This window comes from Stegodyphus dumicola, chromosome X1 (genome assembly GCF_044657685.1).
Source record: "Stegodyphus dumicola isolate Sdum_Otavi_A_Nest chromosome X1, ASM4465768v1".
NCBI classification, from domain to species: domain Eukaryota; kingdom Metazoa; phylum Arthropoda; class Arachnida; order Araneae; family Eresidae; genus Stegodyphus; species Stegodyphus dumicola.
This window is the reverse complement of record NC_140780.1, coordinates 122073560-122096763: the sequence shown is the minus strand read 5'-3', so window position 1 is coordinate 122096763 and position 23204 is coordinate 122073560. Positions and strand designations below refer to the sequence as shown.

Sequence of the window (23204 nt, the reverse complement as noted above, 5' to 3'; positions counted from 1 at the left end):
AATAGTACCCAAATATTTTTATACCTTAATTTACGTATTAATTTAAATAATTATATTAGTTTATAAATATATTTTCAATATAACCTGTCCTTATTATTCATAACTATGTTAAATATATATTATGACATAAAAGCACCTTAAGACATAGAGAAATGAAAGAGTACTTCCTGTTTGGGTTGCTCTACTTTATCGGATGCAGGAAAATCCCAAGCACTATACACACATGCATATACACACTCATCTAATAGGATGAGAGGGGGGGATTTCGCATCTGCTAAAACTACTAAGAATTCCAGCAATAACTGAATAATAATAAGTAACAACACGCTTGGCAACTGCTTCGACAGACGTGAGGTCTGCAGCCGCATTGCCGGCACAGCTGTGCTGAAACACCTGTCAAGGTTACAGCTGCACACATTGTCAGTGTATTTCTTTTATTTATTTATTTTTACATTTTTCCAAAAGTTTATAGTTAGTGTTTATTATGAAATTTCGCGATAATCGTAAAACGTTCCTCTGGTCGGTGTTCATGACAGGTAAGTTTCAATATAATGTAACAAGAAGTTCATGATTAGTGCTGTCATCTAGTGATCAAAAGTATATTCGAAATCTAATAAATAAAATCAATTGAAAGTAAATTTCCGTTTTTATGTATAAACTTATAAAGTAAGTAAAAGGGATAAACAAATTTAAATTGCGATGCTCTGTTATGCATGTGTGTCCGTCGTAAATTATAATTTAGTCTACTATTAGAAGTTACTTTTTTTGCGCCATGGCAAGAAAATTTAGAAATCTGCGTAGTGGAAGACCTCCTTTACTTCTAAGGAAGAATAAACTGATTCATATTTATGCATTTTTTTTCGACCATTGACAGATTTTAGAATTTTGCAGAAAAATTTTCGACTATAAGAAGACTTTTAAAATTATGCAAAAAGGCAACTTTAGTTGGCGGAGACTTTGAATAAAACTTTATCGATTTCGAGAACGATCAGGCAGTGGGTACTTCTTCTCCCCCACCCCAAATTTCATTTAGTTACTTTGCTCTTTTGCTTAAGAAATTATATTTTTAACTTGCAACACAGTTATAAATTTATTTTCTGGGACTTGGAATTCAGTTTTCAAAAGCAGCAAATGCGTTAAAAGGATATGTATAATTACTATGCTTACAAAATTAAATTTTTAAAAAAGAATGATAAAAATTGCGTTATCTTTTATAACTAAGAACTGAATAAAGAAAAGGTATTTACTAACAGTAACTTCATGTATTCAAATAATAAATACTTTATTATTTTTATAAATATACCGCAAACGCAATATGAATATTATATACACACATCATTGATGTTCATATGCCTTCTAAAAACCTAGTTTCAGAAAAAAAATGCGTGTAGCATGTTAATATGCATCTCCTGTGTCTTCGTATCGCGCAACTAACTATCATAACTAGATTGAGGCAATCCTATGTTACATAAAGCTTTATAAAAAGAATGACTATTTTACATGTAATGAATATAATGTGCGTAATGTATAATATGCGAAATTGCAAGGCTTGGGGCGATACCCAATTTGTGCAATTCTCTGATATTTTCGCTTAAAAAAACATCAACGAATTGCTGGGCTGACGTTCATTGTTTACGCTTCTGTGCAACGGCATCATTGCGCAGCTGTTTCTGACGCGATATAAACAGGCTACTCCATTTGGCGCTTTGAAGCACATTTTTAAACTGGTATCTCGTTAACAGAAAAGCACCGTCGAATTTTCGCCGCTTTCACATTACATTTCTCTCATCTTTAATGAACATAGTTCTCAGATAATCTCTAATAATGGGCTAAAGAATAAATTTTAAAAAATTGACGGAAAGCTGTCTAGGATGTTTAAGGAAATTTGGAGAAAAATAAAATGAAACTAATAGTAATGTATTAATTTTTAACAGTACTTTACCACGTAGCCGCTGGTGGGCCAACGCGTGCTTTAGAAATTCTTTGTTTGTAACGTCATCAAAATAGTATGTATTAATATTATGCATTTCAGTATAAAATGCCAGTGCAAAATGTTCATGTGTACACAACGGTTGTAAAATAGACGTTTTCGTATAAGTGTATCCTCGGTGTCTAAAGCTATACATATGCATGAAATGCACCCGAGTAATTTATGTTTAAATATACGCATCAGGGTAGAATTTATTTGCATATCAGAGTATAAAATGTTTATGTATATGCTACTATGTACCCTCAGTGTCTAAACCCATATGCGCAAAAAAAAAATCAAGGTAGTTTTTGTTTGTGCTCATCAGTATAAAATATGTGTGTGTCTCCGTCTAAAATCAGTGTAAAATGTGTAAGTATCTATGCAAAATATCAGTGTAAATGCTTATGTATGCACAAAAATGTTTGCAACAGTGTCAGACTTTTATGTATAAGTGTATCCCTCAGTATCTAAACCTGAGTGCCGCCAAAATACGCCAGAATAATATATGTTTAAATATATGTACCAGTAATTAAGATAAAATAACACGCCGAAAATGTTTGACTTCTAAACTGTAACTTGTTCGGCGTGTATACAAACAGTAGTTTCCTCCAACTTGGCTCTTGATCAAGAACTAAATTATTTAAAAGCAGTAGCTATTGACAGAGACCTTTCACCCAACATTATAATCAAGCAGTTAAATTCTCATCTCAACACACCCAAAGGTACACTCTTGTTTTAGGAGATTATAAGAATTTTGTTGTCATTCCTTTCTTTCCTTCAGTTGGCTATAAAATTGCAAGTATTTTACAGAAATTTAACTTTCATGTCGTTTATTCTCCTAGTAATAAAATTCCGAGTTCCATATTCAAGGACCCCATTCCAGATTTGAGGTTAGGTTAGGTTAGGTTATTCAATTATGGCAAAGCACACGAGGGCTATCTGCCTAAAGTGAGGGATGCTTCGTGGAGGACTTTCTAAGGAAAACTGGCTCATATACACGTTACACATGGGGAAAACCACGAAAACGCCCATGCAGCCAGCCCGAATTCCAGATTTGAAATCCTGGGGTATTTACAGAATTCCTTGCCAGTGTGGTTTAGTTTACATTGGTCAAACTAAGAGAGCCTTAAAATTTCGCGTAAAGAACATGAGGTATATGTTAGAAAAAAGAAAACACAGAAGTCTTCTGTTGTCCAGCATTGTTGGTCCGAAATTCCCACTTTCAATTATTTTGGCTGCTAAAATTATTCAAAAAACATCTTCCATTGGTAAATTAGATTTTCTAGAGGCGTTTCACATTCAAAAAAATCTTTCTGTTCTAGTTAACAACCCCAATTCCAATCCATCTTTGCCTTCAGCTCTTAAGAAATTATGTTGTAGTTCTCGTTTCATCAATAGATGGCGTCACTAGCTTAACTCCAGTCTTTCCAATCTTATCTTATCTTATCTTATCTCGTTCATTTACGCTTTGGCAGCTAAGGCTGATAGTTCGGTTAAAACCATCGAAACTAGTCTTGTGAAAATTTACAAATATAACGCTGATGTTTGTTGTTTGACTTCTAAATTAATATATATATACCAGTTAAGAATTTTTATATGCTTCTTAGTGAGTTCAGTATAAAACGTTTAAATGCCATTGTAAAAATCTGTGTAATATAATTATGGATGTGCAACGACGAATGCAATCAGTGCCAATTATATGTTTTTTTATTAGTGTATTCACAGTGTCTAAACCTATGTGCCCATAAAACGCACCAAGGCAAATAATGTTTGTAAATGCGCAAAAAAGGGGAATTTATATGTCTCAGGAAAAAATACGTATGAAATGCCTAAATATCAGTATAAAAATATCAGTTTAAAGTTTTTAATTCTTGGATTTCAGAGTACAGTATCAGTATAATAGCATTCTCAGAGAAATAACATTATCAGTGTACAATATTCAGTATAACAGCATCTTGTATCTGGAATGAAACTGTTGTCTATTATATACCTTGCTCCCTTATGGCCGTGTCTAATTAAAAGTTTGTATTAGACTCCCGAAGGCGAGCTCCTGGGGCGCCAGAGAGTTCTTGTGTACAGTGGAGGATTCCGGACGATAACCGAATAGTCCTTGAAAACCGCCCAGGTGTCCGGACCCACTGTCACCTGTCACCTATGGTTCAACCACAATTCCAATTTTTGTATGTGTTTTGTAATGACCTTCTTCAAATAAGCCATAAACGAAAACTATAGCTTTGGGGGTTATTCAGATATAAGCCTTCCATTAATTTATTTATTTATATTTTATGCCATTAGTTAATCTTCCGAATGTTTTACATCTTAAAATTTTTGCCCCTCACATCATCATTGAGGAACATAGTCTTACTTTAAAATTACTGATATTATAATTATACAAACGATATATGAGTTGTATATCGGAGACGAGTAACTAAATCGCGAAATGCCGCGGCCTCTGACGTGAGTTCTTTCCCGGGGACTGGCGTATCTAGAAGTTTTTGTGGCTATAACGTGTAATATAATACCGATCAGCTTTCCTTAGAACGTCCTCCACGAAGACATATCTCTCCTTCGACAAATATTCCCGTTAGCTTTGATGCAGACATTCCTATTTCATTTAGACATTCCTATATCTATTAGACACATTCCTATTTTGATTAAAATGATCAAGTCCCGTTTTCATCGCAATTAAAATAATCGAGTCTCCAAGGGCTGAAGGTCGCGGCCAACTTGCATGAAAGTGCCGGCACGTCTTCACAGGCTGTACATTGTTCGGCAAGGGATAAGGGGTGCCCTGCATTCTTATTCTGTTAATACCGTGAAGAATGAAATTTTCATCAAGATGCCGGGACGTGTAAGGTCTGTGAATAGTCGCCAACTTGCGTAAAGGTGCCGGCATCGTTATGAAACCGTCAGGGTGGCGGGACAAGAAAATTTCTCTCTTCTATGCTATTGAGTAGACAGTTGGGGATTGCGATGAGCAAACGGGGTTAAGACGGCTAATACCAAGTCTGAGTGATGAATTTAATGTCATTAGTTAATCTTCCGAATTTATTTATTTATTTACCTATAATGTCGTTAAATCTTCGTTTTACTTGGTAAATTTTCCGAATTACGGATAGGGCCGTTCAACCCTGCAAGTCCCAATTTTGAAAATACTGTGCGCATTTCATTCCTTTTTAACAACGAATTCGGTTCTTTATTAGTTTCAAGTTTTCTAAAGAATTAGTACTTGAAAGCTTGTAGAATAAATGCCACACTCAGATAAGTAACACTTCAATTTCGACATCATCAGTTTTTAAAGTAAACATGTATTTATAAATGGTCTAAAGCTATAAACCTCAAAATAATAAGAAACTTCCGAAGTTTTAATTACAGTAATTAATTAATTTACTTTGAAAAATCAAAAAAAAATCTTTAAAAGAAAACTGTTTCTTTACTTATCTATTAACCTGTCAACCATGAAAGCTAAAGAAAATTGCTCCGCCGTTGCGCTGGTCATTCCTGCCGAATTTTGAAGGACCTGATGCTTCTTTATTTGATAAACTATCATTATTCGATACACTACGTTCACACTTCGATGCTTTTGTCGAATTCTACTATTTTTAGGCCCTCCCATTTTACCAAAAGCTCCGTTTAGAACGCTTTAAGTACAAACTTTCTCATAGATAATTAGTCCAGTCTATTACTGTTTTCGGCCATATTCAGCTGACCACATCGTGTGCGTCAATGCACACATTTCTTGATGGTAAGATACCATAACTTTGAAAATAATCAACTGCTTGCTATTCTGTAGAAGGCAGTTTCTAAATTGTAATCTTTTTTCTTTTCCCCAGTATTCAGGGGAAAATACAGCAATAACTGCATGGCGACAGTTTCATGGTCGACGCAATAATATATAACTACCGATGTTTTAATCAAAATAAGGAAGGCATAATGAAACAAAAACCTTTTTGGAATCATTGGCAAGATGAGCAGCAATCACCAAACGTTATTGAATTTACTTTTTATTGATTCATTGGCTTAGCGAGCATAAGTGGCATCCGGGGCACGACACCTTTTTGGGGACTCCGAAAAACATATAGTAATATAAGATATAGTATATACTCGTAATAAGAATATAATACAAATAACAATAGAATGCAGTATCTACCTTAAAATACTCTTTAATATAAAATGAATAGTCGCTACCTAACTACGCTTCTAAAACGTACTATACTGTTTTTCGGGATAAACAGGGGCACAGGTTCAGGTTGGGCTTTAAATGAGACAAAAAATCAAGGCTAGGATTGGATTCGGAAATGAGTTTCTGTCAGTGGAAAAATTTGATCAACGGTCATCTAGAATTAGTTAAAAAGATATTATTTATTTTACACACTTATATAATTGTTTAAAAAAACATACAGTTTTTAAGCAATAAAAAAACGTTAATAGATATCAGTAGGTATATTTATTAATAATAATATAGTATTATAATACTTTAATACAATGAATTACTGTGTATACATTTTACTTGCTTTTGATGAAACAGATTTATCAATTACTTCATCAAAGTCTATCATTTAAAATTTTTCTCTTTCCACCCTTATAAATGTTAGGTCAGTTAGTCAATCTTGTCCCATTGTTGATTGTAGATATGTCGAAAATAATTTTAATTTGCTGAACGAACCTGCATAGCTACAATTGATACTGAAGTAGTTAAGGGTATTTTTATCTTAGGTTTGGAAAATCTTCTCCATACGAGATAATAAAGGTAATTAGCTCTAATGGAGTTTTAGGTTCAATTTCTTTTCTACTTGCGGAGTAATATCTTGCAGTTACATGTTTCGACATAGAGTTCTGTTCAATTAAAATCAGTATTATAAAATTCATCCAAATTTTGCAATTCTTTTCTAGATCGTTATTAACTTTAACCTTGTTTAATAAATTTTCAACGTACAGTAAAAATCCAAATTTGGAATTAAGATCACTTAGTCGTGTAAATCGTGTACTTATTTCCTGCTGCAGAGGATCAAGAACCTTTTCCATAATGCCAGAAATTTCACATTTTGCGAAAAGGCCAACATCTCTAGCTAATTCGCCGGGCATTTTTCGACGTCTTCTAACTCGGATTGTAGTATCAATATCCCTTTCTCCACAAAGAGACTTAGCCTTTTCTATTGTCTCTTCACAGATCTCGTCTCGAATGCAAGTTCAGTTGCTAATGATTCAAGATCATGGAACGTTCTCTAAAATTCATTTTAGGATCTTGTAATCTAAGCTGCACACAATCAGTTTTTCTTAAGATTTCATGCCAAAAATTGACTAAAATTAGGAATTAAATTTAAGCTATATATTATTTTGCTATAAAATCGTAGCTTCACTTCTTCTGTTACTTGTGGTAATATTGCCCACTGCTAATTTTTCTAATAGTTCTACTATTCCAGCCTATCGACAATAATGCTAACCACTCGTGTTCTGGAGGTCCATCTTGTTTCAGGTTCATGTTTAACAGTTTTTTTAAAAACATTTTTTCATAATTCCTATTGCAATGTTGAACGTGAGAAAAAGTAATATATGTTTTCAATTATTCCAAAATATGTTACAAAGATTAGATCTTGCTTAACTGTAGTAACTCCTACAAAATTTAATGAGTTATCACAGTTTACAAATAATGCTTTATTTTTTTCCTCGTAATTTTTTGTTGAGCCCCAGGTTTATGATCTCACATCACTGCAGCGTTATCGTAACATTGTGATCTGCAGTTTATTAATAAACTCTAATCGGAATTTAATTTTTCTAAAATTGTATTTTCAACTGAGGCTGTATCTTTAACATGTATTTCAATAAATAATAAAAAAGATCCTTTGACAGAAATTTTTCTGTTGGTAAAATCAATATCTACCCATCTAAAGACTTGCTACATTTGTTCTTGATCAGCGATATCAGGATTCGAGTCAAATAAATGTCCATAATATTTATTTCGTTTGATGTCTCTTATTAGTTGATTTCGAAATGTGGATGCTAAAAGACGAATAAATTCATTTTGAATTTGTGGTGATAGGCATGAGACAGTTCTTGGCGTTTCCATGACATTTCTAAGATGATTTGCTAGTAGTGGATCAAACTGAGCTACAGATTTAAATAAAGGTAATAGAGTAATAGGTTTCCGACATTTGTAACATTTTGAAGGGCTAGATTTTCAAACATGACCACGTAGAGGAAGAATTTGTATAATCAGATGCTTCATACAAGCTAACGTTTGTTGTAATATATTTCTCTACCGTTCTTTTTCGGACTGTATATTTTCTTCTAACGATTCATCGGTTCCCGTTTTATTAATTAATCTTCTTTCTGTTTCTTTTCAGGTTGTAAACGATTTTCAGTGAATTGGACTTCTCTCGTGATTAATCAATTTATCATTTTTCATCCATTTATTAAAACAAGATGTTGTTTCGAAAGATGATCGTGAGCGGAATGTGGTGTAATAAACAGTAAAGCAACAAAAGCAGTACGCTGCATTATTTTTTGGTGAATATAATAACCAAGATCGGTTAATTTCAGTTTCTTCTTCATTACCGAACCGTCGAGAATACCAAGATTTTGGTATTAGACTATTAGCTGATGCTGCTACTGCATTTACACTGAATTCATTCTGAAATATGCGGGATCCACGAATAATCATTTCTGTTCGAAGCCGGTTCGGTATTATTGGAAGATTATTACTGAATTTTATATAAGCAACAGCTTTAAACTCCAGAACGTCCTGAATTGCATTGAGCATTTGTGTTGCATTTTCTTTACTTATTATGAACATGGATTTGGAATTTCTGATGGGCTTAGCAGTAAGAGTGCAACCTGAATCTGATTTTACTTCTCCATCCTTCTTATCTTCTAGTTTTTCCTTTTGAAATTTTTTTACTAAATATGATTCCATTTGTATTCTAGATTACTGAGATTCTTTTTCTTGCTTTCTTGCGATTCTAAAAACAGCTAAGTTTTTTTTTTTTTTTTTTTTTTTTTTTTTGACATTGAGATGGTCTAAATAAAAAAAAATAATTTTTATTATATTAATTAAAATATTACTTTTGAACAACACAACAACAGTAAATTAAATATTATAAAAAGGAAAACTTACTTTATTGCAAATTGCTAACAATATAGTAATTCTATCTCTTTAATTATTTTATTGAATACTGTTAACAAATTTCACTCATACACTGTTCACTGAAAAATAAAATCGTCGAATAGACGCTAAAAACTAAAATGCATAACAAAGATAGCTATACTTTGGCCGCCAAATTAATAATAGTTCAAGGTCGAAGGGCTTATAATATAATAAAAGACTCTAGTGTATTGTTTGTTATCGTTTTAAAATAACAAGCGTCGGTTGTACGTGCATTTCGTTTAAAAAAATAAAAATATATCACTATTTTTAGAAAAATAAAGTGTTCAGAAATAAAGAACTAACGTATACTGAGATATTTCATTGATTTACTGCAAAGATTATTAATAACATATTTTATTGGACAAATCAAGAAAGGAAATACTGCATGATATCACAGCAATTATTAATTAAAAATATATTTCCCAGAAATCGATTAAAATAAAAGTTGAAATTTTCCGAAAAATCTTGTTTGCCTTGGGGATCATTTGGCGTCCTTCTGCAAGCGGCGCCCAGAGCATGATAGACCCCTTGCCCCCCCCCCACTGTATCGATTCACCTTTCGGTTGAATAATAAAAGCGGAAGAATTTGAGTTGTCTAAAAAACAAGGCTGTTATAGCGACTTCTAGAAAAGCTATAAATAATTCTCAACAACAAATGTTATTAATATATGCTTCCAAGAGCGATTATTAATAGCTTATTCTAAGCATTGCTTATACTGCAAAAACTGAAGACTTTACAAACGGATAATGAAGCGGTGTTCAAAGAAGGGATAAAAATTTTGCGATTTTTTACGCCACATTTTTTAATAACGAAATTGATTTATCTGTAATTCTAAGTGTAGCAGATGTTAGAGAAGCTTGACAATCCGAGTTTAGATAAAATTCAACTTTGTATAAATTCGAAATCCTGAATTATCTGAATTCAAAATTAAAACTCCAATGTAGAGTTAATTCCAAAGAATTATCATTATTTAGATTACGAGGAAGCACTCGAGGGCTATCTGAATAACGGCAGGCGTTTTTAAGGGAAACTAGATTTTATTCATGTTTTTCATGGAGAAAACCAAAAAAATTCCCATGCAACCAGTTCGTTCGCCCAGATTTGAGCTACTTGTGTTTGTGTTGTAAGGGTAGGCCGCTGGTGGGTTCTGTTAATTTCGCAAGAAAGAGAGAGAGAGAATGTATTTTCGAAAGAAGGAAAAAAAGAAACTCTAAAAAAATTTTTTAATAATAAAAGATTTTGTTGTAGATACAATTGCCTAGACAAACTGTACAAAATGGGCAAACATATAAAAACTTTTCTTTTCATATAAACTCTCATGCATAATGTATATGTCTACATGTAGAAAAATATTACCCTCGTTGGTTATTTTTTCGCATAAGAAGTTTGTGTTAGTTGTATAGAGTAGAGACATTAGGTATTTCTTTTGAAAGCAGGAATCACGAAAAATGAGCAATGCCCTCGCCGGGACTCGAACTACGGACCTCTCGAATAAGCGTCGAAAAGTGCTTTTATATTCAAATGGAAGAGAAAATTGCTTTAAAATTAGTCACGTAAACTTTAAAATTAGGCAAAAAAGCAGCTTTAGTTTAGGGTAGATTTTGAATAAAACTGTATCGATATATAAGGCGATCAGACACAGATCACTCTTCTTCAGGAGCAAAACAAAATTTTGCAAAATAACAGAGTTGAGACCTCCTTGGGTTCTGACCGATTCGGGGCCTACCCCTGTAACAGCAGGCGTCTAGAGCAGTTCTCTTTAATTCTGATCGATTTTACCTACTTAGAGTGTTATCTTCGGGCATCACTGTGTCTAAAATGTCCTGTTATAGGAATCCGAGCCTCGACGAGTTTAGTGAAGATGCGATTCCGAATTTTCCACAAGATCGGAACCTCTCCCACCGAGAAGAAATGAATTCCTAAAAAGTCCAAGTAAACCTAAGAAGACTAAGGGGGGAAAATGGGATAAATCGAAAACGGATGCATCTGCGAACCCATTTTCAGATGCTTACGAAAAAATGAAGGCTATGGATCAAGAAAAATACGAACCAATGGTTGAATTAATTCAGAAGCACGGAATAGATTCAATAATACAGATGGTAAACGAAGCAAGAAAATCACCACAAAATCCTACTAAGAAACTTCGTACAACTGAACTTGATCAGCAACAAAAATCAACTGATGTCGCCCCCAGCAAAAATCTTATTCAAGAAGAAAATGCATCCACAAGCGGATATAAAACCGATAATGAATGGGAAACTCCTAGAAAGACAGTGAAAAGCCCAGTTCTCAGCGAACCCATGGATATAACTCACGGAAACAGATTCCAGAATTTAGAAATCATGAATACAGATACAGCTGACGGCGGAAATGTCACTGAAGAATCTCCTCCCCCGATCGTTATCCCAGACAGCGGTCCTGATTCGATGGATTGGATTGGATTGGATTATTTAATTATGGCAAAGCACACGAGGGCTATCTGCCTAAGGGAAGAGATGCCTTCGTGGATGACTTTCTAAAGCAAACTGGCTCGTATACACGTTACACATGGGGAAAACCACGAAAACGCCCATGCAGCCAGCCCGTTCGCGGGATTCGAACATCTGACCGAACTACTAGTGTTCAGCGTCTTTACCGCTCGGCCGCTGGTGGGCCCCTAATTGGATGGAAGTAGACCAACTTTTTCAACAAAACTGCTCAGAACCTTACGAAGCAAATATGAAAAGCCGAAGCATTCACGTTTATGTGAAATGTATTAATGACTATAGAACCATGACGAAACTGTTAAATGAAAAATCCATACCATATCCTACGTTTCTTCTACAAAGTGGAAAGAATTTAAAAGTTATTCTCAAGAATCTCCCCTTGTTAATCAGAGAAGAAGCTATTTTCAGTGACCTGCAACGCAGGAAATTTCCAATCATAAAAGTTCGACAATTTAAGAAAACTAGAAAAGGAACTGAAGAGAAAATTCCAATTTATTTCCTGGAATTACGGAAAATCACACTCAGAAATCAGATCTTCCATTTAAATGATATGTTTAGCTTTGATGTGAAAACAGAAAGATACTACCCAAAAAAAAAAAAAAAAAAAAAAAAAAAGAACCGGCCTGCAAAATGTTTTTGTTGTCAGGCCTTACGACCATACTCAGCATTTATGCCATAATCCTCAAATGTGAAGGTGAAGGTCCATATAGAAGTAATACCTGCTCGAAAAAGCCAGAAGATCAACCTCGTTGTATTTCTTGCAACGAAAATCATGTCAGTAATTGCAGAGTATACAAAGAAACATTCGAAAGCAAAAATATCCCCCAGATTCCGGAAAAAAAAAAAAAAAGTACCGGAAATGAATACACAGAACTTTCCAGAATTTTCAAAAGCATGAAATACTCAGAATCAAGATCCTGAAAAATCCCAAAAAATCGAAGATACAGTACAGCGAAAAGTTTAAATTATCACTTAAATCTACTCCAGGAAATATAAATGATACACTGTCATGGATACTCGATCCCAAAATGCAAGTTTTGTTAAAATCAATCATCGATATAATAGGAATAATACAGAATGCAAACACCCCTGTCGAAAAATTAAAGCCGAACTCAAAGCAGCTCACAGAATCATTAGCCGGATTAAGAGCAGCTCAGAAAATCATTATTTTCGCCGAAAGCAACTAGTCCCGTGAAGATGCACGTCCACAGCTCAATAGTATTATTAGGCAGCGCAGTATTCTACAAACCCTAATATTCGCGGTTTCTATTCCCCGCCGTGACTTTTGTCGCTCCTGCTTTGTCGTGAACTGTTCTTAACATCTTTTCTTCACAAAAATCTTAGAATTCAAGATTTTTAATGTCTTTTAATTTTACCTCGCCCAAGGGTGTAGTGTAAATTTATTGCACCTTTATTTCTCCCTATTCCCGCGAAAGGCCATTGGCGCTCATTAGAACAATAGGATTAAGACTCTACGAAGTCAAGGCGTACTTTTCAAAGTGAAAGATTCGACACGAGGTTCTGACTGGAGACGGAGACTGACACCTTTCGCGACCATCTCCTAAGTTTTCATTAGTTGTAACTGTGCATATAATTTGTCGCATTTTTAAATTGCTTCGTGCGTTTTTACACATTGCATTCATCTTGCAACCTTCTATTTTAGTGTACCTTTGCAACTAAGGCATGTACTCGTTTAATTAATTTCAACTTGTGATCTGCGATTTTAATCAGTTCCTACCTGACTTACAGTTTCAGAAAGAAAAAAAAAAATTCATGTCTAGACTTCACTGGATAACTCTTATTTCTTTTTTACCCCAGTCTTTCTTTCTTCCCACTGAGGAACCCCAGTCATAATTGCTTCACGTGATTGGTCCTAATTGACACTACCTGTAAATCAGCCGAAGATGCCGCTCTGTTGTGCGATATTATGTTAGATTAGATTAACTGATTATGGCAATGTACACGGGGGCTATCTGCTTATGAAGAAGGACGCCTAGTGGAGGACTTTTTCAAGGCAAACTGGCTTGTATTCATGTTATTCATGGGAAAATCCACGAAAACGGTCCCCTTTGCCAACCTGTCTGCTTTGGATCGAACTCGACTGAACTAGCAGTATTCAGCGACTTTAATCGCTCAGCCATTGGGTGATGTGGCGATATTCGTAGCATGCAAAGTTAGTTGAAGTTTCCAATGAAAATAAAAAATCTACTAAAGAACAGGGATCAGTGTCTGGTTGCCCTGAGAATTGACAGAGTTTTAATCAAAGTCTCCGTTAAATTAAGGTTACTTATGTACCTAATTTTAGCCTTTTTGTATTATTGTAAGTAAGCTACGTCGTCTTTCATATTTTGTTTGCTCCTATTAAAATTATAATCAGAGTCAGATTTACTAAAAAAAAATTGCACACTAAAAGAAAATTCTTGATTTTATTGCTTGAAGAAAGAGTGTTCAATACATCGTATAAAAGTTTCAATGAGCTTTCAAGAAATACTCTTTCCTGAATACTGCGCAGAAGCAACAGAAATTTTTTATTTGTATTTATGCTGAAAACCGCATTAATTATAGAATATGATAGCTTGACAAATTACTTGACTCCTTTTTCTCTTAAAAGAAATAAAACAATATTTGAATAAAACTTCCTTTCGAGCTATGTGAATTTCGACTGTTGTTTTTTTTTTTTTTACTTGCAACTTTTCAGATTTTTCGAAATTTAACATAAAGCTCATCCAAGCGTTAAGTCGGGACCATTCTGTCTAATACATACCAAAAAGTGTAAGTTTTAAAACAGCTAAAAAAAAAAAAAAAAGGAAGAATTTGTAAAAACTTAAAACATTTTTGTTATTTCTTTTTGACCTGCCACTTTATCATTGCTGAAAAATCGAAAATCTAACTCTGTACATCTAAGTAACTTCCTTACGCTGTCACCATGTCGTCAGATTATTCTCTGTTCTAAATAAAAAATGGTTTGTCTTCTTTAAAAAAAAAAAGTGGTTTAATTAATAGTTGTTCCGCAGGTAAATCTGTTAATTTTTGCTTCCTTGCTACCTTGAAAAATGTATCTATACAGTATAAGTGACTCAAGAAAAAAAAAAAAAAAAGAAAAAAACTTATAGCGTTAATTTTTATTTTATGCTTATAAATATTGACTCCCCCCTCTTTTTCTGAAAGGAAAGTTTAAAATAAATTAGTTGATGATACAAAGTTCGGAATATTTGCGTAACTTTCTTTCTAAAAGGAGGTCTACTGTTAGGCACATTAATTTACTGTTTTATCGGCTGTTGGATGCAGCTGATTTCATTTCATTATGCCCCTTTTATCAAGTACAGTTCAAAAAGATGCCTGCTGATTTTTTTTCTGCAGCTCACCTTATGGAAAGAATCCAAGCCAAGTTAAAATCAATTCATTTGTTGCTATCTTTCTATATTTTGTTTCATTTTGCTTGATACAAAACTTGCAAAAAACATTCAGTTTTTACATAAACTAGCGATTTTCACGCGACTGCTCCTTCGATTCGTTAAAGAATCGGAGACTTAACAATACCTTAGGTTATCTCTATTAGTAGCTTTCACCTGTACTAAAGGGGGGGGGGAACTGGCTAATAATATGGCTGAAGTTTTCCTAGGTTAGAACAATTAAATTTTATACATATGCCGAGAAGTCAGTTAATTATGTGATTAAAGCTCATGTATCTCAAAATGCCGAGAAATTACTTGTGTGCAAAACAATTCATAACATTAAATTACTAACTTAATATGAGATATATTCAATTCAGTTTCATGTACAACTATATAAAAATCATAGTGATTTTGTACAGTAAGACAAAAGGCAGTTTTAAAAACAGGATTTCTCATCAGAGACATACGTTCCTTTTAATAAAATCAACAAACGAAACACTTTATAAAGCCAAATACTATAACAAAACGAATTCAAAGATATCTGAACAATGAAGAATAGCATACAGAAGTCGGAATGCAGTAATTTCTGAATAAGAGCACGTCGTTTTTGAAATTACCTTCAGTCAGTACAAACCTTTGAATAAAAGAAACTGCAGTGTGGTAGCGATAGCAAAGTGTCAAAAGGACAAGTTGGTTACAATGGTTACTGAGAGAGATATTTGTGCCTACGGAACAACAATTGCATGCAAAAAGGGATCGAAAGAGAGACATGAAACGATATTGTGTTTTATTTGTACAGCTGACTTTTTTCTTGCTGTACAAAATCAGTGGGATTTTTATATAGCTGTACATGAAACTGAATTAAAATGCTCTTGGGGGGGGGGGACTTTTCCCCAGGGGAAACATGTTGTGAAGCAAGAAACTCTGTATTACATAACGGAATGCTATCCTTTGTTTCGCATGATACTAGATAAATGAATTTCAAGAACGATAAGATATTTGGTGAAAGATCGCTTCTAAGAGATATCAAACAAATTTCAGTTCATTAATCTTTTAAGCACTCACCAAGAGCAGTTCTACTTAAGAAGTGACACTGATAAAATTATCAATTTTCGTTCATGGTCAAACAGCTTGTTCTAATATTTCTATTTTCTCTAAGGCTTTCTTGCGATATTCTGAAACTAAGATTAGAAGTGTGCCTGAATAATCTTCATATCTACACGCTGCATTAATAGTGGCATAATAGAGTGATGACAGGTTAAAGAAATATGCGATATTACTTGTCTAGAAAAACAGTGAGTGAGGATCTTGCACAGTTAATGATATTTCTCCTGATAAATGCCTTTCACACTACTTTGTTTTTTCAGCTGATAAACAGCTGTCAGCCCAGCATAAAAATGTTTTACGTTTTTTGCTTTGTCCTCCACTCTTTCATATAATTTTAGTTAAGTTCACTAAAAATTAAGAACACGAAAACGATGATCTTGCAAAAAAATTTTTTTTTCTTCCTAACCGGATGCCTTCATGGTATAGTTAGAAAAGACTTTCGGCTACCAATGGGAAGGTTCGGAGTTCGAATTCCTGCGAAGGTATCGCTGATTTTTCACGTTTTCTGCTCCGAGATAGACCTAATGACTCTAGAAATGGCACCTGAACTAAAATACGGTAGATGATAAGTGGTTACGACCTGGAGTTGGTGATTGTATGCCTTTCTTCTGATTCGCCTTTTAAGTGCGTGAGAATGTAAAGAATTTTCTCCCTTTCAAAAGCGCGCCTGGTGTAACTGGAAAGCACGTCCGGTTAGCAATTAGAAGGTTTCGAAAAATAAACTTAATGATCGTTCAACCTGTCTACTTTTCGAGAAAGAATTCAAGTAGTTCATAATTTTATAGTAAAGATCAATGCAATACGAAGTCTAGATTAAAACTCTTTGCTTTACTTTGAATTTAGCAGATTCTGTGCCGTAATGAAAATAAAAAGCGAATTGTAATTAAAACTTTTTCTCTATCTCAACTTTTTTGAACTAGTATATTGTTCGTATGCTTGAATTATTTTTGCTGTGGTTCATATTAGTCTTTTGATAAATACAAACTTTAATATAATTGACACTTGTTATAAACAACCACTCGTTATAGCAACCATTCTAGTATCATAATCAGTATAAAACGTCCCCAACCGATGAGAGTTTATCAAACCCATTTTTGCCATAGCGGCAATTCATTAAAATTGGCCCTTTGCTTAGGATCTTAAGATTGTAATAACAAGCGTCAAATGCACTAGGTTTTATACTAACTTTATAGAAAGACACTACCATTACATTTAAGACGATGCTCCTACTCCTACCGTTCCCATCAGATAAGCAGCAACTGATTCATCTTTTAATAAATGCGAAATATGGACTCGGCAATAACGTCTGCTCTTCCCGATCAAAAATCTTTGAGCGTATGATATCACTGCACCATATTCTGCTCCAACGTAATTACTCCCCACTCATTTTCTGTCTCAGCCGTAGGGAAGAGCTTAACATTGTTCGTATACTGACCATGGGTTCAGCAAGCAGCGGAATGAAATATTTGTCGTTATGGGATTTCAAAAGCTTTCAAGTGATTAACTAGATATGAACTACTGTTAAATGATCTTATGACGCTTTTAATGAGAAGTAATTTTTAGATAGATGGTCAGGACTTTTATTTTTATTATCGTAACTCAACAGATTTGAGCTTAGCTATATTAGAATAAACTAAAAACATTTTTTATTTTATATTCAGAGAAAATGTTATTCGATGACTTTTCGAATCAAAAATCTGAATATTCCGTCTTCCCATCTAAATTTTTAATGAAACAAAATTCATGAGTGAGGAAAAAATAATTAAACAAAATTCATAGAGGAACAAAAAGGAGATGTTCTGTTCTCTGAACTTCAAAAACTATATAAAGCACATATTGAGCATGTGAGTTTTAAAATTTAGGTGGAGATCGGGGAACTTAGATGGCTTTAAAATCCTGACTAACTTAATATAACTCATTTCGCTGGGAATTAGAATTCAGCTCACTACGTTTGAGATGGGAGCAGAATTTTCAAAAACACTTTTTGAATCTGAAGAATTGGAACAATTCTAAATAATGAAATAGGGTAATATTTAACGCTTATTAATAATGCGGCATTTTCAGTAGAATTAGTGTTATTGTATAACGCAGAGACAGGGCTGGTGTCAGATGCGGTGGAACTGTCCTGGGTAGCAGATGATTAAGGCAATTCAAGGGCTATTTGCCTAATGGGACGGATGCCTTTGTGGAGGATTTTCAAAGGTAAACTGGCTTCTACTCCCGTTACACATCCGGAAAATCACGAAAATGCCCATGCTGCCAGCTTGTTCGCCAAAATTTGAGCCCTGGTCGATTTACAAGTGTTTACCGCACATATCCACTCATAACTTCTCAAGCCACTACTACCAATTACTTGATCTGCTTCTTAAGAATTTCTCTCAATTTGAGAGTTAAAAGGTGATAAGGAACACAACTGAGGCAGCATTCCCTGTTTACTAGATTCTGGCGCATACGAATTAAGTTTAAATGGTATATTAGGGGAAGAGGAGTGACAATTGATTACTTTTTTCAGATGGAAAAAGTAAATAACTATGACCTAATTTCAGATTGCGTAAGTTTATATAGTTCTATATTTAAGACGCCATTGAAATACTAGTTTAATTTTTAAATCCTTTCTTGATTTTAAATCCTTTTTTGATATCCTATGGATTTAACAATTTGGGAATTGCCCATGACGAAAACTCGGCAATAGAATTTTGGGTAAAGTGCAGAATCACCCATTGCTTGACGCGTTTTTAAGAATTGCACATACTCGGTATCCATGTCCATCGACCTATTTTCACTTAAAAAAAAAAAAATCCTAGAATTGCACAAAAATGGCACTGCGCACACCCTTGACTTGATCTATGTACACATCGACCTATTTTCACTTAAAACGTAAAAGAAAACTGACAGAAATTCAATTGTTTTTACCTTTGTAAAAAGCGGAAAACAAATAAGTGAGCGATTCTGCACTTTACCGAGAATATTTTCAAAGAAAAGGCATCATTCATTATAGAAAATTACGTTTGAACAACCAACGAGATGAAATTATGTTTTAGCGATAAGTGGTAGCGAAATAGCGATGCAGGCATCCATTCAGTTATGTTTAGCAATTTTTATATAAATTATAATAACGATCTGAAATAGTTATTTACTCTTATGCTTCCATTCAGCCATGTTTAGCCTTTTTCATATAAATTATAATAATAAAAAAGTATTATATGAAATTAACCTTTCATCTAAATTAAAACATCAATCTTAAATAGTTATTTACTATTATACTTCCTTTCTTGCCGCAATTATTTTTGGCAGCATTGGCATCAACAATAGTTTGGCGATTTTTTACGGCCCTCGAAACCGAATAGTACCGAAAAATGTAAGTAAAATGTAAAGATAAATTTACTTATACAGGAAAATCTAAGTTAAACTTGAAGACATCAAATAAAATACTGAATGAAAATATAAATTGTGAAAATACACTTTAAAAGCTTGAAACATAAATTAACACTTTAAATAAAATTCAGATGCTAAAATAAAATAATTAATTTTTTTTAACAACAAGAAAATTTAGGAAAAAAAAAAAAAAAAGACAATTTATCTCCGATCGAAACCTAAAATTTCGAACAAAATGAAAGCGACACAACTTGCTGGGCTCGGCCGGGATTTGAACCCGGTACCTCTCGCACCCTAAGCGAGAATCATACCCCTAGACCACCGAGCCACGGTAAATTCATATGCTAAAATAAAATAATTAATTTTTTTTTACAAGAAAATTTAGGGGGAAAAAAAGACAATTTATCTCCGATCGAAACATAAAATTTCGAACAAAATGAAAGCGACACAACTTGCTGGGCTCGGCCGGGATTTGAACCCGGGACCTCTTGCACCCTAAGCGAGAATCATACCCCTAGACCACCGAGCCACAGTAAAGTGAAGAGAATATGCGATATAAATAGGAAAGCAAAACTGGGCCACTGGAAACTTTTTTGTCGTTTATTTTTGAACTGGAAAAAGTGCATCTCCGCCAGGAATCATTTTCCGATCGCATAACATTTCAAGTTGTTCAGAGGACTACAACAGAATTCCAGATACGCGAATTACTGGGACCCCCAACTCATCCTGACGAGACGGTTTTCTTCTTTCGTATACTCCAGATGTGTATTTGCTGGAATGATTTAATATTTTTTCGTACGTCAAATGTGCATTTGCTTCATTTTAAAAAATTAGTTAATTGATTAATAATTTTTAAAAATAAAATAAAATTTTATTCGCATGAATCAAAGTACAAAGCACAGTTATTCGGCAAAATTAAACTACTAAATTATTTTTATTTTGCTGACCTCACAATTTATTCCCCATTTCAACTAATGACAAAGCCGCACAACGGAATAGTGGTTAGTGAATCTAACTACTGTAGCGGTGGGCCCGGATTCGAATCACGGAGAAGGCATGGACACTGCAAATGTATACTGTGGCATGGCGCTCTGTAAGTAATGTATGTCGAGGCAAAAGTCTTGTTGTATGGTTTAGAGGCAGCGGGAGAGAAGTTGGAGACCCTCGGATCTGTCCCCCTGCGTGCTCTCTCTCAGAATTGGGGGTAACGGAACTGAGCAGAAGAAGGGCTGTCCCTGTAAGGCGTTTAAGTCTCATAACTTACAACAGGGGATAAAACTGCACTCCTTGTCGAAAAATAATCGTGGGATTGTTCTGAATATGTGTAACAAATGAGGTACAACAACTAACGGCAACGAAATTAACTTTTATTCATTTAGTGTCTAAAATATAACATATAAAATTGTTTTTCTTTTAACTACGCTAAAAGTAAGCAAAGAAGTTAATTTTATTGGGAAAATAAAAACGTAATCCATTTTTTTCCGTTAAAATTAAATTGAGATATTTTTTATTGGCATAAAATAATGCAATCGTAAAATTAATAATTTTGTACTGGTTATTAACTTTGTGCAACAAAAATATTAAAATCTCGTACATAAAATTGTTATATTTATTTGACCCATGGAGGTAGGAAGTAAGATGGAGTCGCCCTAAACAAGTTTCTCCGTACCCTGCTCTGAAGCACCGGCGATCCCTACGTGGTGACCAAAACATTGGGTCATTTACCATTGAGTTCTATGGGATTTCACGCGTTCGGGTGTAAATATTTTGTAATTACGTCGCAAATATACATATAAATGTATATATTTTCTTTTTTTACAACACTTCAGAGTCCTAAGTATGTGAAAACAACATATTTTTAAACAACATTTCATTCTGAACGGAATTAAATGCTATACTTTTCACAGGACAGTTTTCTCAGAATGGTTTAATTTGAATGAAATATTTTCACAAGTTTTCGTTAATTACATTAGAAAAAAAAATTAAGGTAATTCGATTTTATTCGGTTAAGGTACAAAAATTAAGATCAAAGTTTATTGTATTATTAATATTAAAATTATGCATTATTTCTTTTCTATTTATAGAGCTTCTTCCTAAAATACTTTCTTAAATATGACATGATTTTTTGGCTTCTTTTAAATCGAAAAATGTAAGTCAATTTATAATTAATGCTCTATTCGGTTCATTTTAAATTAGAGAATTATTAGGAATTAGCGAAATACTTTAAATAAGTATTTCGCTAATTCCTAATAATTAAATAGGTATTAAATAGTATTTGACTTTCTCTGAACATTTCTGAAAGGGAATAAAATAAGTTTTTTTTTTTTTTTAAAGTATTATTTAAAACTTGTAACTGAGTTATTATAAAATGTAAAGGGAATAATTCTTTTAATTATACTTATCAAATTTTTTTTTTTTACCCTTCATTTCAACAATACATATTCCAAAACTCTTTATTACGTTCTTAAGTGCGCATCTCATAGCATTTGCTTTACAATACCTTTTAACAGATTGCTTTCCAATACGAACAATTCTTGCTTAAATAGTTTTATAACGTATTTGTCAACAGGATTTCAATTTATGTTTACAATTCAATATTAAGGTTATTATATATTTAGATAACATTTATAATCATTATAAATTAGATACATTTAATCATTAGATTTCTTCGCAGTACTTTCACAGTTGTTTATAAGTGAATAAATTCTTCATTTCAAATACATTTATAAATAATTTAATGAATATTTAAGTATTTTGTCAAAGGCAGATACATGCTTTTTGCAAGCACATGCATAAATACCCATACATATTTCCTATTTATCATTTCCGGCATGTGCAAATCTTTTAATTTCTGTGCATTCACTAAATTTTTCGTGTAAAGTAATTTACACTAATTTAGCATACACCCGAAAGTTTTACATAAATAATATATATGAATATAATTTGAATGAAAATTATAAGTATTATTTTTTATACCCACTCAAAGGTCAGTTTTTCTTCAAAATTCCTCCACAATGGCATCTCTCCCTTTAGGCAGATAGCCCTTGCATGCGTTACTCTATTTAATAAAAACTTAATCTGACCTATGTGCCTAATTACAAATATTTTAACATACATAATTTTATATTTACATTTAGCCATCAAGTTTCAAACTTTTCAAATCTTCTAGAAAATAAATTTTGGCAGATCTCTTTTAGCAATTTTCTTAAAATCTATATTTTTGTAGTGCAACAGCTTAGAATTTTATAAAACAAATTCATAATCAAAATCGCTGTTGTTAGTTATCGAAAAATAACCAAGATGTGATTTTTGCGTAAATGTTAGTAAACTATACAAATTGCTATTATCCATTACACTATGAATGTTTCTTTCATACGAGAGTAATGAGTGTAACACATTATTTGAAACACGTCCATCCTGTGTTCCTACTTTCCCTTTAAGAGTTCGCCCTGTCATTGAGGAACTCTCCCTCTCTGATATGCACCCCCAAGCAGTACAGAATTTTGAAATTCCACCTTGGGAAAATTCACGGATCCAGCTTCTTGATGTTTTTAAACATCACGTAAAGGCGAGCACTAACGAGATCGTTTACAGACAACTTTTCGCTGAGCACAGGCACAAATATAGCAGTTATTATCCGATATACACAGATGGATCAAAGTCAAATGATCATGTCGGGATGGCTTTTGTATTTGAAAATTACATAGAGGGCAGATGCCTGCACCAT

The 23204-nt window shown here is 33.5% G+C and overlaps 2 non-coding genes across 2 annotated transcripts; both read right to left on the bottom strand.

The window, feature by feature from the left end:
- Nucleotides 1-19733: 19733 nt before the first annotated feature.
- On the bottom strand, nt 19734-19805 carry TRNAP-AGG (transfer RNA proline (anticodon AGG)). The gene has a single exon. It is a non-coding gene; the product is annotated as a tRNA-Pro (tRNA).
- A 129-nt stretch (nt 19806-19934) lies between these two features.
- Nucleotides 19935-20006, bottom strand: TRNAP-AGG (transfer RNA proline (anticodon AGG)). Its single transcript has one exon. It is a non-coding gene; the product is annotated as a tRNA-Pro (tRNA).
- Between the last annotated feature and the right edge of the window lie 3198 nt (nt 20007-23204).